The following is a 20,047-nucleotide window of genomic DNA, read 5'->3' as shown; positions in this document are numbered from 1 at the left end:
CATCTCTCTGCATGGTCAGATTCTGTCATTGTGTTGTGATGTTCATGGATGGAATTTACAGAAGTCCCATCTCCTGCTCTGAGAGAGTATAAGGAGGCATTACTGTTTGGCCTGTATCTGGTTGGCCTAGGGACTGGTAGAGCCAATGATAGAAGCAGAATGGGAGGAGAGAAGAGCAAAAGAAAGGAGAAGTGGGGGGAGGGGGGTGGGCAAGAGAAGGTACAGTTCTGGGAGACTATGCTGATGAAAGGGCCTGGATGCAGGACCCAGCCCTGGGCCTAGTCTGGGCATACTCCTCCCAGGTCTGCTCTGACGCCCCTATTGCTTCTGCCTCACGCTGAGGCTACACTGGTGGTCTTGAAATGCAAATCTGCTCATACCCCCTTTTCATGTGCCCACATACTCTTAAAATCCTTCCTGAGCCTTCCCTTCTTTTAAGGATAGAGGCTAAACTCTTGAATGTGATCAGGGTCCTATGTGTTGTGACCCCTGCCTTTCCTTCCAGCCTCATTGCCCACTTCATATCCTTGCACCCCATTAATACCTTCTTAGCCCCAGAACTCAGCTCATGCTTTTCCAGGGAAACCTTCTTTGACCTCCTGACTCGTACAAATACTTATTTTCTACAAGCCTTTGTAGCGCCATATTTCTCTCCTCAGTAGCACTTGTTACTCTTGGGATTTTCAGTCTGTTTTTGTGGCTATTTGACGAATGGCTTTTTTCGCTATTGGACTCAAGTTCCAAGGCCTCTGTGCAGCATTGTGTCCTCGGTGCCTGGTGCACAGCAGTGCTTATCCATATTTGTTGAATGAGTGACTCTCTTTGTTGCTTGTTTCTCTGCACTTGTGCTTATTTGACACCACTGGGAACTTAGCTCTTAATCTTTGGATGATGGTGGCAGTGGCCTCTTAAATAGCCCATGGTCTTAGGTTTTGAGTTTTAGAAGCAGTATGGCTTGAGGATTTCCAAAGGAACTAATCCTCCTGGCCCCTAGCAAATGCGCCTGGGACAGGTTCAGTGGAGGAGCTAGCAGTCAAATTGAAGATGATGTGCTGAACAGTGGTTGCAGGATTCCATGTTTAGTTGCTGGTTATATGCTTTGATTTTCTTTTTACCAGGGGAGACTTCATTGCCTTCTGATAAGACACTATATAACCTTAAAATTTGGGGCTATAATAATGTATGCAGCAATATGGAAAATAGGTATGCTATAAGAGAGGAAAAAGCAGTCTTAAGTAATTATATATGCAGCATGGTATACAAACTACCAAATCTTGTGTATAGGAGGAAAAATGCTAAAATGCTAAAATGTTAATAGTGGGTTTTTTGTTTATTTCTGAGATTTAAAAAAGTCCATTTAAAATTGAAAATTATTTTGATCTGATTTATTTACTTTTTCTCAGGAATCGAGGTACATTCATCCTTCAACTGCTTGTGACTGAAGTATTCCTTAGGTGTATGTCACTTTTTCTAAGTTGTTGTTTTTTAAATCCCTCTTGTCTTCCAAGTGAATAGGAGGTTAATGAAACTACCCAATGAGTTGGGGGAATTGATTTCTTGCTATGTAATTTGGTTTGAATTTTATCAGGTTTATAGATATCTGAGTGTGTAATGATATTGCATCTTTGTTTTATCACAAATTGTTGATGTAGAGCATTGGTTTTGGAGTCACAGCTAAACTCTGCCACCTTGGGCAAGTAAATTACGCTCTCTGAGTTCCATTCATTCATTCATCAAATGTTTATTGAGTGTGTACAGTGTTCTAGACATTAGGGAAGACATTGGTGAACAAATCAGACAAAAATCCCTGCTCTCATAGAAATTACATCCTAGAGGGGTAGATGGACAGTAAACCATAATAAGTAAGTTAGATACTATGTTGGTGGGAGAAAAAAGCACGGGACGGGGGATAGGAATGTTGGGGTGGGGTTGCAATTTATGATAGGGAAGCCAGCAAAGGCCTCACTGAAAAGGTGACCTTTAGTCAAGACTTGAGGAAGTGAGGAAGGGAGTCCTGTGGGGATCTTCCAGGAAGAGTCTTTCAGGCAGAGGCAACAACGCATGCAAAGGCCCTGAGCAGGGAAAGTCCCTGGTGTGTTGGAGGAACAACAGAGACCAGTGTGCTGGAGGGGGAGATCCAGGGGAGAGCAGCAGGAGATGAGCTTAGAGGTCACGGGGCCCCAGGTTGGGGAGGGCCACTGTAAGACTCGGGACTCTGAGTGAGGTGGGAAGTAATCAGAGGAGCTCCGAGCAGTGGAGGGATGTGACTGGGGATGCTCCAGCTGGTTCCTTCTGGCTACCTTGTTAAGAACAGACCACAAGGGGCAAGAATGGAAGTAGAGCAGCTCGGAGGCCAATGCAGAAATCCAAGGACAACCAGAGGGGTGGCAGTGGGAGCAAGAAGTGGTCAGATTCTGGATATTTCTGAAGGTAGCACCACCCAGATTTGCTGTTAGGATTGGATTGGATGTGTGGTGAGAGAGAGGGAGGGATGACCCTAAGGTTTTTATACTGAGCATTGGGAAGCTTGTTAAGGATGTGGGCTGGAGTTCAGGAGCCAGGCCCAGGCCAGAGATGGGAATCTGGGAGTCTTTCATAGCCCAGACTAGATGAGGTCACCTGGTGGGCGGGATTGTGGCCAGAGGAGAGATGAGCCCTGGGCACCCCAGCATTGAGACTGACAGGAATGGGCAGGGTGGAAGAAAAGAGCCAGGCAAGTGAATGTTCTAGAAGACGGGGGAAGAAAGTGCTTTGAGGGAGGGAGGTGAGTGGGAGAGTGACCACCTAGGTCCACACCCCTCCCCGACATGGCTCCCAGCATGGGGCAGCTGTGCAGCCTCTGAAGGTCCTCCCCTCTCTGAAGTAGCTTCTTCACGTGTGAAAGGAGACAATACTAATAACCTGGTAGAGTTTTGTAAGGGCTGGTTACTTGATCATGTTCCAGATACTGGGAAGCTCTAGGAACACAAGGATGAATAAATAATAATGTATGTTGAGTTCAGCTACACATTATTATTAATAATGATGAGCACCTGGTCTAAGGGGAGCTCATACTAGGGGCATTTTTGTCTCCTTTACAGAATTAGTCCAAGTATCGGCATATAAACGGAAATTGCTATTTTTAACCAAAAAATGTAACACTCTTTTATTATGTTCATGTATTTAAGTTCAGAATATCTCTAAGGTTTTTTTAAAAAACACAATTAGTATTATTAGAGCTCTTAAACCACTGTAAGAATTAGAACTTAAAAAATTAGGATCGCACTCCTCCAAGTGTACACATTCTTCAGGCTGATAAATTTTGACTTGGAAAAAAAAAAAAAGTCAGCATCTCCAAAAACAGGAAGAACATTCCAATTTTATACCACAGAGTAAATCTGATGCATCACATGAAATCTTTATTTGAGGAAGCCTTAAGGAATGTGTGCCATCTTCCTACATTTATTAAAGAATGTGAAATAAAATAAATGGTAGTTCTTTGAAATAAAAATAGTAATTTTTGGAATAAAAGTTTGTGCACAAGTTGCATGATAACTAAACTTTAAATTTTTAGATTTTCACCTCATCTATTCAACTTTTACTTGGTGTCGACCTTTTTAAAATAATAGTTTCATTCAAAGCACCGTTAGTTGTTTTTTTAGGGTAAAGGTGGAGACATGTGTACAAACATCTGTAGCATGGATACTATTGAAAAATCCGTCTATCCCCTTCCCCATATCACATACACTGTGTGCCAGAAGAAAGCCTGTTGTGCTTTTATCTTTCTACCAAGTAATTTTAACCTTTTTTGCTGTGGCCTGTGACCCCGATCAGGTCAGTTGCATTCAGCACATCTTTCCTGAGGCCTGTGTCCAGCTCCGGGAGTGCTCGGTCGCAGCTGCAGACCCAGGCCTACCTTCTGGGACTCAGTAGGCCTTGGACTGGGAGCAGTAGTGCCCAATGATCTTAGAAGCTTGAGTCTAAGTTTGTGAGCTCTGAGGCCTTGGAGAAGTTATTTAATCCCTTTTAGTATCCATTTATTTGTTCCCTTTAAGTATCCATTTATTTGTTCCAATGAAAAATGGGAACAGTAACATTGCTCTTTGCTGCCCTACTTGGGAAGATACCGGAGATCACGTGTGTAGGGCAACTCAGAGTAGTGGATACATTTACTCAGTCCACAAATAGCAGCTATTTCTATAAGTATTAAGCCACTCTGAAGGACCGGAAAAGTACAGAGACGGTGTTTGTCAGTTGGATGCCGTGGCCAGTGGGCACTGAGAAGGAGGTAGGAGTATGGAGGTTTATTTGTGGAGGGGGGATGACACTCAAGGGAAATGAAAGGGCTGGGGTGGGGCAGGGAGAGCTTCAAGCTGTGATGCCCTGGTCCTAGCCAGACTATCCGACAGAAATGGGCAGATGGACAGGGGCGAGCACCCTGCTTCGCCCACCCCCCAAGTCGATGACTGGCCGGCGGCTGCCCAGGAGGAGGGTGAGGTTGGCTAGAAAGCAAGCCAAGGCACATCCTGAAAGCACAAGTTCTGTCTTGAAAGATGTGACATGTGGCCAGCATGCCTCAAGGGCTGCCCAGGAGGCATTTTGTTTCACTTAGGTTTCTTGACTCACAAAGGGATTTGAAATAACTGTGTCCCCTGTACCCTGCGCTCAGGGGTAAATTTCATTATCTTTCTGCCACTGAGGAAGATTAGACAAGAAAGTCTGAAGGGAAATTCAGGGAGAGTGAAGGTAGAATGTGAATGTGTCTTTAATGTGTGGTCACAGCACTCATTAACTCAGAAGCCCCCCCACCTCCCTACACACACATCGATTTTTGGAATGAGGTACCTGAAGGCAGCCCATTTTAGCTCTTTACTGCCTGTTTTGCTTGTCACAGAGGAAGGAGTGTTTCATTTGTTGTCATACTTCCTCTGGGACCACCAGATTTTTCTCAAGAAAACCAACAAAGAGATGATATCCTGTGTCTGGGAGTCTGTGTGAAAAACAAAGTGGGCTTGCCTGCGTTTGTAAGCCAAGAGGTTGTCCAAGCCAAACCACATCCTGCCTAGGTTTTCTTGAGGCAGGTGGTCCCAAATGGAGGCCCAGAGAGAGGAGCCCTGCAACCCACGCTCTCCTGAAGGGCCAGGGGCAGAGATGGCAGAGGGGTGCTCCGTGGCTGTGCGCAGTTCCCAGGTGATATGGCGCCACCCTCTTCCACTGGAACCTTTTTCTTCTAAACTTACTGGTGACCATGAAGCTCTCAGGAATGTAGTTTTCCTGGCTGGAAAACAAGGCCAGAGTCGAGATCTGAGATAGCTAGTATCAGTACAGTGGGTGCCAGGTTAAAAACTAAAAAGGGACTTTAGTGCACATTATGGAAGAAAAAGTAAATTAAAATTGTGTTTAAAATATTTATTGTAGATGTACATTTTAGTCACGATTATAATGAACTATATATTGGCTTTGGTTTAAGTGTTAAAGTGAGAATATATTCTTATATTCTATGTGTGTTTGGACAGTATCTCGCCTGCAATGTGATGTTACCTGCTGAAGCCTTTGGTCATGGGGTTTACTTTCTGACCACATACTATTTATAATAAAGAAACAACACCCAAATCAATAGGTTGACAGATTATGGGCAAAAGCTACATTGCAACTATTTAAATTCATAATTATCAAGTTATAACTGCTAAAGTTGTAGTCACACTGTAGTATTGAGGCCTTCATGGGCACAAATAGAGAAGGAATCAGGTTTATGGCTATTATTTTGTAACTACAGTTTAACAGCTTGGCTTATATTCACAATTCAGTCTTTCACTGTTTTCCTCAGCTGCAAAATCATGAGTGTGTGCACAACTTTTTTCTCTTCAAATCTTGAAACTGGAATAATTGCCAACCTGACTATAAAAAAAAATACCATCTGCCATGTGAAAGTAGTTTTAGCTATTCTGTGTTAACTGGGTAATTATGACATTAGGCTCTGGTGGCACATGATAGGAACTTTGAAACATATTTGAATATGGAGGATGTCAAGTTTGTGTGGTTTCAAATGTTGAGAAATTCTTTCTTTGTTCTTATTGATTTTTTTTTCAAGAAACACTATTATTTGGTTCAAACTGTCACATGACAGATGATCCCTTCAGTACGTATAATCCATGCAATTATAGTGCAACCTTCTCTTGTCGGTGGTGGCTAAAAATCCATATACCTTCTTTTTAGCCTCTGATATTTTTATTTGATTTAACTCATCCTTTTATTTTAAAACTTGAGTTTAAATGAGTTCCATTATCAGACATTTTAAGGTGACAATCAAGTCAAGGGTGCTGCCAACTTTAAGCTGAACACAGTCCCCTGTCCTCAAACTGGATATGAAATCTAATTTCAAGCCTGCTACAAATGCAGGCATGTAGCTGATTCATAAACAGCCTTTGTAACATCACAGCACAGTTGACAAGTAATGGGTCTCAGGCCGAGAGAAGTGTGTTATTTAGTTGTCTAGCTGGTCACCCTGATTGCAGTTCTACCTGGGGTGTATCTCACAGAGCCACACATGGTAATTAAAGCTACAGAATCATCATGGGTAGAGCCATCCTATTTTAGTCTTATTAGAAACTTAAGCCTGTCTTCATTCATTATAATGAAAGCCAAATGAACTTTATCTACTTTACTAAACCCTATATCCTTTTATTCCTTTCAATTGGAATGTGCAAGTGAATATTAAAGCATAAAAACAATTAAAAGTCACTCTTTCTGCTAATGAACTTACCGTAGAGCCATTCTTGACTTGTGGCATACATTTGCTGTTTCCAGACCGCTTGGTCACTCAGGCTTCTCTAAGCCCTGTAACGCATCGCTGTGTCTGTTGTGATGTCAGGGATTGGTAGGTTATTTATGTCTACCCATTTTTTCCCAGAGTGGCAGGAATGGTCTTAAGTACAGAGAATGAGTGTGTTAAATATTCATCTGGTTTAATTGAATTTAATATACAATCCTTAAGATTAATTTGACGTTTTAGAGCCATTAATGGTTGTTTTTCATAGCATATAATTTATTTGCTATTATCTAAGATGGTGAATTATTTAAGTAAAAAGGGAATGTTCTTTTCATAAGATGGCTCTCATCAAGCTGCTGCTGCTGCTTTCATTTATATACGATCCCTGACTATATTAAATTAGAAATGTGGGTAGGAGGAGGGGTGGCAGTCTGAAGGTTTGAGATGTTAGGTTTCTAGGTGTTGCATGATACATTGCAGCCCGGGATCCAACACTTCCTCAATATTGGTGCCAGCATGAGTAACTTTGAATTTCCATGAGTATTAATGATAATGGTTGGGTATTAGTTTAAAGGACAGTGAATCAACATGCAATATTGTGATATATTTTAATTTATAAACATGCACACTTTAAAATAAATTGTTCTTTTTTAGGAGAGACAAAGCAATCATCAGAACCAGACACAGATATGACACAGCTATTGCAACTATCAAATTATACACACATATACAAGCATACCTCATTTTGTGCTTTATTGCACTTCACAGATATTGCATTTTTTACAATCTGAAGGCAAGACCCTCCACCAGCAAAACGTTTACAACTCGCTTTATTGTGGCAGTCTGGCAGTGAACCCACAATATCTCCAAGGTATCCTGTATCACCTAGCTCAGTGCACTGAATGCCCTTTATGTACCAGATGCCATTTTAGTAATGGGTCTAGCAAGGTCTGTGCTCTTAGCATGTATTTTAACGGAGGAGAGAGAGCATAACTTCAGACAAGCAAAGAGATAATTATAGACAGTGAAACATGCAACGAAGAAACACTACAGGGGAAGAGGATAGGGTGACTGGTGGAGTGTGTGGGCTGTTTCAGCTGAAGTCATCAGAGAAGGCCTCTTGGGGGAGGAGACATTGTAGCTCCAGCCATGAATGATGAGGAGGCTCCTGCCATTACTAAGAGCCCTCTAAGCAGAGAACAGCAAATGCAAAGGCCTTGAGGTTTGAACAAGCTTGAATCCACTCAGTATAATATTCATGCTTTGATAGGTAACAGCGCTATGGGAATGTTCCTGATGAGAATGACCCTTGTAGCTGTGTCACTGTCAAGGCTAACCTATGGAGGAAGTAGTGGGTGGGTTCTCTCTTGCTCACATTCTTCTCTTTCTTTAAATACATGTAAGAATTTTTCCTCTCTCCCTATTTTTTGGGTGCAAGGAGAGTATCATTCATTTTTTGTGACTACTTCAGGACCTGGCACAGAGTAAAAAGGAACATGAATTTGCTGTTGTGAGTAGTGGCCCCATTATTTATCTAGTAAAACTATTACTCCTCTTTGTAATTGTAGAGAACGTACATTAACTCAGCTAATCTGCACCTCCACACCGCAGGTAATGATTATTGCTATATTACAGATGGGAAACCTAAAGTTCAGAGATGTTACCTGACTTGATGGAGATTGCAGATACATTAACTTGGTATTTGAACCCCAGTAGCCTGACTTTGCATGATTGCATTGTAAGAACTAACTGGAAGGATGGGTATTCTTAAAAAGTAGAGTTTCTGATAAAAAAAAAAAAAACAAACGAACATAGTTGTTTAATTCTTACGGTAACTCAGTTTACATTAAAGCATTGGCTATTGAAACTGCCTGGGGAAATGGATTTAAGAAATATAAATTGAACATTGTATCATTTGTTCATTTGTCATGAGTGCTTAAAAACAGATGAAAATGGGTAATTTAAATAGTTTCAACATCCCAATTCCCTCTGCTGTCTTACTACTCCGTGTTATTATATAGTATTAATATTGTGAAAGCCATATTGTCTGGTACTTGTCTACCTAGAATGTTCTGGATATCAGCATTTGTGATCTCAATAACTGTTACATTATTAGTACCAGTCGACTGTTTTAGAGACTGCATTTTTCACGTCCTCAAATGCTTTTCATATTTTTTCTATAATAATAGCTATACCATAAATAAACCATATTAAGTACAGGATTGAAGAGGGAGAACTTCGAACTTTACATTGGATGAAGAGGGTAATTATATCCATTGGTTTCTGTTTTTTTTTTTTTTTTTATTGCCATTAGAGGAAAGAAAAAAACTTTGGCACAAACACCTCTCTTGACGGACTAAAAAAGGTTGTTGGTGTTCCGTAATGAAACATTCGTTGAAGGAAATGCAGTCTGGGCGGAGTGTTCTCTAACCAATAGTAGTGATTGAGTACCTACTGTGTGCATAATTCTATTATCTGTACCATTCATAGTAAGACAGGCTGGGTGAGAAAAACAGCAAACTTATACAGCACTTTTCATGCACCAGAGACGTTAAGTAACTTGTTCAAGGGAGCACAGATAGTCAATGCCAGAGCTGGATTTGAGCTGGTGGGTGGTGGTTAAGCTCCAGAGTCTGCGCCCTCTCACTCCTAATTGTTCTATGGTACAGGATTATCTGGGTGGCCTTGGCTACGTTAAAACAACAGACTGTAGTTAGCATGCCGAGGTACCCAAATCTGTCAGGCTCTGAGAACCTGCTGGGAATCTTGGCTGAACTGGGTGTTATAACGGCTACTGCGCATTTTTAAGAATATGCAGCCACATTCATTTGGAGCCACGACTTCCTGTGAATACCTTATGATGTTATTTGAAGAAGGGAAATAAGCATATGAATTTTTAAAAAGTTTCTTGAAGTGTATTGATTTTTAAGAATGCATGCAATTAGTAGTTCTCATAAATTCCAAGAATTATTTATCCTGGCATGCTTTGGTTCCACGTATAAAGCCCTTTATTACTAAAAGATGTTGCAGGTTCTGCTGCTCTGACAATGTAGTAGCTTGAAACATGCGCAGTAATGCACGTGTTGATGCTGCCAGCACAAACGGAAAAACGTATTGCTTTAATTGAAAAAGCAGGCTGTGTCTAGTCTTTGACTCCCTTTACATTTGATCTGACTACTCGTAGTTTCTGGGAGGGTGGGAAGGGGAAGGGAAGGAGCGAGATTTGGCTCTGTGGTTTATCAGTAAGATCCTGAAAAATTTTGGAATGTGGATTCTGACAGTGACCTCCCACTGCTACTTCCCCCACTCGTGAAGGAGAAACAAACAAAACACAGCCTAGGAGATTCTGAAGCCAGATGATGGATGAGCTTCTCAAACTCTAATGTGCCATACATAGGCTCCCCAGGGATCATGTTAAAAATGCAGATTCAGGTTGGGGCTGGGGACTGGTGGGTGTGGGGAGGCTGAGATTCTGCAGTTCTAAGATGCTTCCATGTGGTGCTACTTTTAATAGCTTTTTTGACCCAGCAGGTTGTGTTGATCATACAAATCACGTGGGAGAGTTTGAAGGACTAGATTCCCAAACTGATTGGCTTAGAGTCACTGGGACTGAGGCCAGGCAGGTATTTTCTTTTAGGCACTTTTAGGGAAGCTACTGAAGTGCTTTGATAATAAATTTGCTAGCTTTGTTTTTTGGGGTGGGGAGGGGAGTAATGACAACTTTGAAAATTTCATCGTAGGGATCAGATTGAGATGTTTAAAGATAAACTTTCTGCCATCGTAAGAGCTTCCTGTTGACCCAGACTACATGAGAAATCTTAGCCACCTCTCTTAGCAGGGCACTGACCAGTTCTTTATGATTGCGTCCAGACTGGCTTAAATCAGAGAGCACGGAGAAAAGAGTACTTAATGGTTAGTTTCTTGACCTGCTCAGCATTAGCTAATGTCTGTGAAGGCTCCCGGAGTGTGTCCAGGGAAGCTGGTGCCCAAATATGGAAAGGAGGAGTCATGATTATGAGGTAGGAGTTGAAATTACCATTGTGAATATTTAAAGTATTATTTCAGTGCTTTCCTATGCTCCTGGCTTTGGGGTTCATTTCTGGAGGTGTTCGGAGAGCAGGGACAGCTAGGAAGATAGTTTGCTGATGTCCTTGTAATGAAGTACGAATTCTGTGGTGCTCCTTTCCCAGCATGACTTTTTCTTTCTTTTTAATAACTGAGACCCTAGCAACTGACTTTTTAAGATTTCTTAAATCTTCTTATTAATGTTTTCCCCTGAGGTCATGCAGGCAGATAATACACCAGGTGGAGACAATCTTCTTTGTTCCTTAAGCTATTGTGGCCCCTTTTTAATGTGTAGTTTTTCTTCAAAACCAACTATTTCCCATCCTTGTTGTATTTGTGACTTTCTGTACCCCAGCTCTTTACCTTGTCTAAGGGTTAAAAAAAAAATAAGGGAAGCCCCATAATCAGAAGAAAAAAGGCTGGCTGTTCCCTCTCTTTTTTGAAGGTTATACAGTGAGAGAGACATTGTGCATTGTGACCGTGACCTTCCGCATCAAGGAGGGTTCAAGTAGAGAAGAGCTTAGCGTGGTCGGGGATAAGTGATTTCTTACAGGGTTCTATTTACACATTTGTGGGTGCCTGTGTCCCTTGCCGAGCCTCTGTCCCTTGCTGAGTCGCTATAGGAAATTGGGTGTGGGTGAGAGCCAGGACACTGGGAACCTACCTCTGGCTCTCCCACCCCCAACCTCGATGACAAAAGTGACCTACAGGAGAAGCTGGCGTCCTTCCCAAAATGGATGAGACCACTGTATGTTCACTGAGTATGTATCATATCTGGAATGGCGCTCCAGTCCCTGGGTATAGCCTCATGGGAGAGACAGAGTTCCGAGACAGAGTTCCAACCCATTGTGTTGCATGCCCAGTATACTAAGGGGGCCCAAAGGGAAGGGACCTAAGAAACTGGGGCAGGATAGGAAGGAATAGATCAGGTGAAGAGGATGGCCCGAGTGACTCAGGAAGAGGGTGGAATATGAGCAGAGGCCTGGAGGGGGAACGGTTTGATGAGTATCTGGAAGTAAGCTTTGCCAGTGAGTAAGATGGGACGTGGGGGAAGTGAGGCCTGGAGCTGACACGGACTTTGTGTGCCTTTGTAAGGAATTTGGACTCTAGAGGTAATGGGAAGGAAGCATTGAAGGAAGTATTTTAGGCAGAGGTGTGCTGCTGTCAGATGTGGATGGAGGAAAATTTCGTTCAGACAGTGACTTCTCCTGAATGAGCATCTGCTCCCATGTAGTATTTTTTAAACAGCTTTATTGAAACTTAATTTGCATGCCATGAAACTCACCCATTTGAAGTGTCCCATTCAATGGTTTTTATTATATTTACAGAGTTGTGTAACCATCACCACAAACTAATTTTCAAACATGTCCATCACCCCGGAGGAAACCTTGTGCTCATTTGCAGTCACTACCCATTTCCACATCCAGCCCTCGGCAACTACTCATCTTTGTAATTTCTCCTTTTCTTTAACATTAAGGGGAATGTTTTCTGAGTGTACTTACTTTAAGGAGTCGCTTTGCCAAGTTACAAACTCTTATTCTTAGCCCTCCAGCTACTCCTCAGCTCATTCCTGTCAGAAATGCTTTAGCTTGCACAGAACAGAAACCTGTCTGGAACTGGCTTAAACAGGGATGTTTGTTGTCCCACATAATTGAGAGGCCAGAGGTAGAGTGGACCCTGAGGGCAGAGTTATCAGCTGTTCAAGGTGACATCAGAGACCTGTGCTCTTGCTGTTTCTCTTCCACAGCGTCCTTCTGCAGTAGCTTCACCCAAGTGCTGGTGTCTCTGTGGTTGTCAGACAGTTGTTGGATGGCATCTGTTGGCAGTGGGGCCCTCTGCTTCCTTGTTCACAGCCGGTATGTAGCAGGAGTCCTTTCTTCCAGTCTGATTGGGTGAACTTAGTTCCTGGCCCTAAGCGGGGGATGGGTGGGCACCTGTGGCCAGTACTGGGCTCTGGTGGGGAAGGAGAAAGGGAACTGATCTGGCTAGGCTTGTGAGTAATAAAATAGTGCATGAGTGTTTTTTTGAGGCCGACTCTGGCTTTATGTCTCTGTGAAAAGTGTCATCAGTTCATATCTCAGCAGTTCAGGAGCTGTTATTGGTCAGGGAGTGCACTGAAGTTAACCTTTGGAAATTTTTAATAGTGTGGGCAGTAGTGGGGATGGCGGTAACATTAACATATGTGGGAGATAAATGACTTAAGTCACATTAGAAAAACCTGTTTGCTGTAGGATAGAAATGTTTAAATATACGACTAGCAGTAAATAATGGAAAATCACTCAGTTATTTGGTTAGCCCCTTGGAATCTCTCCCCAGGGGTGGGGGCGGGGGTGAATAAAATCCTGTCCTGGATATGTCAGTATTTGAGTTACTATATAAACTTGAAATTAACAGAAATGGACTTTTTTTCAAGTATAATTCATGCTCCACAAAGCCAAATAGACATTCTGCCAGTTATTTGGACTTTATTAAATTTTGTTTTATATATAGTGAAAAAATTTAGGTAGGCCTCTGCTTTGCAAAGTTATTTATTTGATTGTGAGCTGTATTTTCAAGTCTGTTTTGGAGTGAGGTTTGTCCTCATGTAAGTAATGAGCGTTTGCTGGTGCGGCTCTTAATGGTGAGAACGGATGTTGAAGAAAGCAAACACCATATGCCCTTTGTTTCCCGTGCATGTCCCCTCCTGGAGGCTGGGTGGAGTGTTTCAGCTGTCTCGAATAATCTCCATTTTGCTGTTACTGCAGACTTTGCGGTTCTCCAGTTCTTCAGTGTTACTTACAACTTCTTCCTAATTAGGTGGTTCTTCTTCCTCTTTCTCCTCCTGGGTCATAAAGGTTTCATACTGTCAAGTACCAGTGAGTAGATTAATTTTGAAAAATGAGTTTTGTTTGATTTGTGATAGAAATAAGTGCAGAGAATTTAAAAAAAAAAAAAAAACCACCCAGTGCGAATGTGTAGTGGGAGGGGCAAGGCAGGCTGGGTATGGGACAGGATGCTTAGAATAATTCAGCTGCCAAGTGAATCAGAGGGACTTGGAGTTCTCTGCGAGCACGGACCACACTCCTGCCCGGAGTTTAGACACAGTCAGTCCCAAATCACCATTTTCTACCCCACAGAATGGAGCTTTCTACAGCCAAAGCCCCAAGTGCTGCAGATACGTCTGAGATTGTAAGTAGGCCGTACATCTGTTTGAATTGTTATTATGTCTGCATCTTTTGTAGCCTATTGTCTGACCACTTCATAGGTCAGGAGGGAGGTGTGATGGGGAATTTGGTCTTGGCTCAGTCCTTTCCAGATGGTGAGCAACACCGTTCTTCACTTGGACCCAGGTCTCAGTTTTCTTATTTGTGGTGGAAGGAAATTTCTTTCCCCAAGCCGTCTTCTGTGACAGAAGTGGCTTTTGGCTGAGTTTCTTTTGTACTGGCATCTATAAAGATTTTGAACAGCCCTGTCATCTGTCGTAATGGTTCTTCTCCTGACCACTATAGATGAGTTTTTTTTTTCCAGGAGACACTGCACACAGAACAGCTGCAGCCAGCCAACACCCCTTCCCCCACCTCAGGCAGCCTTTTGCTCAGTGACGTATCCTTGAAGGCGATCACGGGTTAGGAGCAGGTAACATTTCTGAGGCAGCTGGCTGATTTGGGAGTCTGAGATGAACCCAGGTGTGGAATCCAGCTTTCCTGCAGTGGGAAAGAATAAGTGGGGAAGAGATAAGAATGAGATGGGAGGTAGGATAGAAAATCATTAGATCAGGGTCCATTTGGAGCACTTTCCTGTTGCTAGATGCTAGCTGGTGGGCAAGACTCCAGTCCTCACACAGCTAACTATAGCCTTGGGCCACTAACAAAAATCTCTCGTAGTCTTACTTACCTCATCCTAAAATCGCAAACGTTGAACCTCGTGGAATTGCTGGATCATTTGAAGTAATGAATGTGAAAGTGCCTGGCAGATGGTAGCCTCTGGCTGAGTAATGTGTTTTTGCCCTTTTTACCCCTTAACGGGGTATTATACCATCAACGCAGGCAATGTGCTGGGCTCCGGAAAATGGCATCCACGTTGCTGTTCCTGGCTTGTTTCAGGGCAGCCTTCGTGGCCAACAAGTTCTCTTAGTGTCGTAGATTTGATCTTGAGGTCAGCCAGTTGGCCTTTCCCAAGTTGATAGCCCCAGGTTGCCCTTTCAGTCATGGACAGGTGACACCCCCACCCCAGAACAAGGAGGTCCCAAGGAGAAGGTATGAGTTGGTTATGCTTATGTCTCACCGATATGTTTGCATTAAAGATCGTGGGGCCTGGGGACCTAAGTCAGGAGGCTGTTATGAGTCCTAGAGAGGGAGTGATAATTCAGAAGAGCCATTTCTGGTTCAACTTTGAGTTTCTAAGTTACGAATACTTATATTCAGCCATGGCAAGGGAGGAGAAAAAGAAATCTTGAAGAATACTGCTCAGCAGCTCATCTGATTTCTGATTCAGAAGTAGGTGTAGGGCACTGCCATCATGACTTTCCGTCCGGTGTTTTAGTTAACCTGTTCGTGGATTTAGGCAACCATCATGTACATCATTCAATTCCCAATTGCTTTTCCACCATTATATGTGTTCGTTTGTTTAGGGGGTTTTTAGAGCCTGTCTTGTTCATTAGCTTTTGTATATGCTTTATATTTGCTGAGTTAGTTGCTAATAATAGTGTTCTCTTGTCAATCGCGAGTTCTCTCACCATTTTCCCCCATTGTATTCTTGTATTTCATCTCATATTTAGGCTAAAATTGCCTCTAGTTGGCAAGACTCCTCAATAACAGTATCCATGAGCTCTGACACAGTGCTATTTTTTATCACTGATTTTGGAGACATCGTATCATCTGTACACTTTGTTTTGTGTTTGATGATTTGAGTGCCTTTTATCATAGTCAACATCAAATTATATATCACAGTGTGTCAACTTCAATAGCTCTTCGTTGCTCTCCATTGAAGTCTACTTTCTTTCCTATGGCTATCTGTGCCTTGTATAGTCAGGCACTTGCCTACCTACCCAGCTTCTTTGTGGTCACCCTCCCACCTGGCCGCCAACTTCTACCACACCAGTGCCCCAGCTCCTGCCAAGTCCTTTCCTGCTGCTGGGCCCAGGCACTTGCTGCACCCTTTCTTTGGCTTTTGCCTGACTGGCTTTCTCTGCTTTAGGGTGTTACTGGGAGAAGCCCTCCTGGGCCATCTTATTGAAAAGGCCTTCTTCCGTTTTAAGTTTTCTTTCTCCCTTCCTGTCACAGCACTGTATCTATTTCTCGCAGAGCACTTACATCACAGTCTGTAAATCCCTTGTTTCCTCATTGGTTTACTTAGCACTTGCTGTCTCCTCTGCTAGAATTTCAGCCCCATTATGGGCAGAGGCCTTGCCTTTCTTATTCCACTATATCTCCAGTACCTAACTCAGTTCTAGACACATAGTAGATGCTCGACAAATATTTGTTGAATGAATAAAGGCTTTAGATGATGAATATAGTGGATGACTTTTAAATAGTTTGTGACTGCAAGCTGATAAAGACAGTTCTATCTTTTCTGTACTGGTCCCTCCCTGCCCCATCTGCTTCCATCGCTGCGTTGGCACTTTAAGAGCAGTCTATAACCCCCAAGGCCCTGTTTCATTTTCCTGGCAAGCTTGTGGCTGGTGTGTGGAGTAATCCTCTGTTTTAAGTATCATTTTTGCGCTCAAAATGAAAACCACCTGTCTTCAAAGTGATTTGCTTAGAATAAATGCTCATTTCTTTATCAAGGCTTTCTTCCCCTTCTACTTTCCCCGCCTCTTTCCAAGAATAATGGGAAAACCCTTTTATTTTGGAAAGTGGTTTTCTCTCTGGTCAGAATCCAAAGCCAGATGATTTATCACCTAGTGAGCTGGGTGTTAGCTCTCCCCTGCCCTGCTGCTCTCAAATGTTAGTGGTTTGTTCTCCGGAGGCTTGAAGGGGTCACATGATGGGAGCTCAGCCTTGGCACTGCCCCTCTTTGTACATTTCCTTTAAACGTCCTTCCTACAGGTAAAGAGCCTGGCCCAGGGTCCCACATAAATGGCGGTAAGAGTAGAGACAGTGTCTAAGTAGTGCTCTGTGGTGGGCTGTTTGCCAGCTTATTGATACCTTACACCAACTCTGGGGAGTAGATAACATGACCCCACTTCAGAGATGGTGACATGAAGGCTCACAGAGGTTAGGGATTTTGTAACCAACCAGGATCAGCCAGGTCTCTCTTGCTTCCAAATCCATGTATTATTTGTCGTGTACTCAGTGTTTCTCAGGTTTTTCTTTTCTTTTCTTTTCTTTTTTACCATGTAAACAAAAAACCCAGAAAACAAAACAAAAAAATCTCCCCAAACTGGTAACTTAGTACACACATGTGTGACTGCAGTATGTTTCTTGAAACAGTGGTTGCCTTCAGTGTGTTTGATATACTCTGACATTCTCCATTCCATTTAAAAAATACTGGTCAGCATATAGCGGAATTCTCTTCTTTTTTAAAGACTGAATAATATTCCATTGTATGGACATGCCACAGTTTCTTTATTCATTTGTCCATTAATGGGCATTTAGATTGTTACCATATCTTGGTTGCCAGGGGTTGGGTAGGAAGGGGAAATGGGGAGTTGCTGTTCAAGGGGTATAAAGTTTCAGTTATGCAAGATGAATACGTTCTAGAGATCTGCTGTACAACATCATCCTGTCATTAACAGTACTGTATTATACAGTTAAAAATTTGTTAAGATGGTACATCTCAAGTTAAGGGTTCTTACTACAATGATAAAAAGAAATGCTGGTGAGGACCTTTTAAATTGATTGTGCGGCTTACTAATTGGTGGCAACCCACAGTTGGAAAACAGTTTGAAAAACAGTAGTGTAGGTGATATGTAAAACATGCTTACTTTACATAGAGGTTTACACCATGTAAGCTACCTTTAAAAATGTTTATGGAAGTATAACATACACATATAAATGCACATAAGAGTACAGCTTATTGAATGGTTGCATCCTGAGCATATTTGTATAACCAGCACCAGATCAAAACACACACCATTGATTTAAGCTTATTTGAATCCAGACAGGCATGGAGTACAACAGAAACTGATGTGCCTTTGATTTGTTCTGAATTATGCACGTACCGTTTACTTGATAGAATCTCTCTTTGTAGAGGTCCATATCTTGTATTTTCACTGATGGGGCCTAACTGGTATTTTAGATCTCACAGTCGCTGAAGGAATGGAACAAGGCTTCCCTGAGGGCCATCAGAAATGGGTACAAAAGGCAGCTGAATGAGAAGCTGCCTGGTGTAATGTGACTGAGGAGGAGGTGGAAAGGGCAAGGCCCCACGGATGGGTATGGAAACATTCAGGTGTGAGGATTTATGGTGAGAGTAATTGAGACCAATTTTACTGAAATGGGGGTGGGGTGGGAAAGGGAAGAGAATGTGTGATTAGAGTCCCAAGCCCCTAGAAGTCGATGAACTTTTGTGTAAAATAAAGAACGTCTACCTCTCACGGTATTGAATTTTAGAGAAAATTGTTTTCACATACTGACTCAAACCGCTTATTTCTTGGCAAAAGATAAAGTGCATCTCAATACAAAAGCAAGGTAGAAGAACTTTCATAATGTGTGAGTTCTGTAAGGCTGTCTAGGTAGACAGATAGTACACAATTTGTTATAATGGGATGTGTGAGAAAGGAAAGGGGGAAAATACTTTAACATGCTGTAAAGCATCACATGCTCTTAGGAAGTCTTATTAATTAATGCCTTCGTGAGACGCAGTGATAGCTAACTTTTAGTCAAACTGCAATAGCTTCCTTTAATCAGGGACTTTGGGATAATAATAAATTCTTCTTTCTTCGTTGATTGTAGAAGCTCTCATTCTTTGTCCTTTGTTTCGTGTGTGTGAAGGAGACTTTGAACTCTTGCACGTTTGGTGTTTCCTGATGTTCTTGACCTACAGTGTTCACTGTGGGTTTATGTTTAGTTCTGTATCTGTCGTGACTACCTAGGTGGAATAAAAGTCCTGGGACTGTAACAAACACACTGTGGAACAAGAAGAGGCACCCACTGGGGACAGTGTGGGTGTACCTGACTTAACATTCATTTCTTGGTGCCTGGCGTCGTGCTAGGGCACTAAGTATTTAATGAATGGAAGGAGAAAGGGAAAAAAATCATAGCTAGGATTTAATAGTGTGCTTTGTTTCTTTTATCTGATTTTGTCATCCCAACAAGCCTGTGAGGTGGGTACTGTTAATATCCTTATGCTTAGAGTGACCTTATATTCCCGTTTGCCAGGGCACAGTTGTGGTGTATGCTTTTTGTCCTGGCATTGATATCGATAGCACCGCCTTTCACTCTGAAATGTTCTGACCCAGATGATAAATGATTTCACTCTGAAAAGTTTTGGTTTGGATAGACAGATGAGGAAACAGGCACAGTGAAGCCATGTCACTTTGCACAGTCACCCGCTAATGAGAGGTAGTGCTGGCATTCTTTCCTAGGAGTCTGACTTCAGACCTTGTCATTTGACTGCTAAGTTCTGCTGCCTCACAATTTAGGCCAAGGAACACATGGTATAAAAACAGCCCTCTTTGGTTTTCAGTCCCAATATTTAGTAAAAATCACTGCTGTGATGTGTGACTCGGGGCAGTGGAGTGTGTTGGGTGAAGACCCATTGAAACTCTGCATGTGTTTCATAGTTAACCCTAGATAATTAGTGTCCTAGAGCAATAATACTTTTCACATGTGTGTGGTGCTTTATAGTTTCCAAGACCCTTCCTCCTACATTATAGTGTTGAAACTTCTTGTCCAACCTGTGAGGTAGGCGGTGGTATCTCCATTTTATAAAGGAGGATGGGAGATCAGGATGATGTGGTCACCTGCCTGAGGTTTGAATGCCAGAAAAGCTGCTGAGCCAAGACTCAGCTCAGATTGGCTGCCTTCATCATCAGCACATTTTCCACTGTACCAGACGTGCCTCTCAGCCAGACATGCTCACACAGCTATTTGAGGGTGCTGTGTATAGGAGATTAGGAAGTCCTCTGAAGATTCATTATGCTAACACAGGGTTTCTGTGTTGGCATTTGGGACTGTTTAAGTCTATTGTGGGGGGACTGTGCATCATAGGATGTTTAACAGCGTCCTTGGCCTCTACCCACTAGATGCCAGTAGCACATACCTTCCATCTTTCCCCAGTTGTGACAACAAAAAATCTCCCCAGATAGTGCCA

At 42.5% G+C, this 20,047-nt stretch overlaps 1 protein-coding gene across 2 annotated transcripts in view; it reads left to right on the top strand.

Moving 5' to 3' along the window:
- The window catches only part of SH3KBP1 (SH3 domain containing kinase binding protein 1), a 267,401-nt gene that overhangs the window by 14,532 nt on the left and 232,822 nt on the right, over positions 1-20,047 (top strand). The window lies entirely within an intron of this gene.

The sequence above is a fragment of the Pteropus vampyrus genome, unplaced genomic scaffold (genome assembly GCF_000151845.1).
Source record: "Pteropus vampyrus isolate Shadow unplaced genomic scaffold, Pvam_2.0 Scaffold81, whole genome shotgun sequence".
In the NCBI taxonomy this organism is placed as follows: Eukaryota; Metazoa; Chordata; class Mammalia; order Chiroptera; family Pteropodidae; genus Pteropus; species Pteropus vampyrus.
Note: the sequence above shows the minus strand (reverse complement) of the source record. Positions and strands in the feature narration are given on the sequence as shown.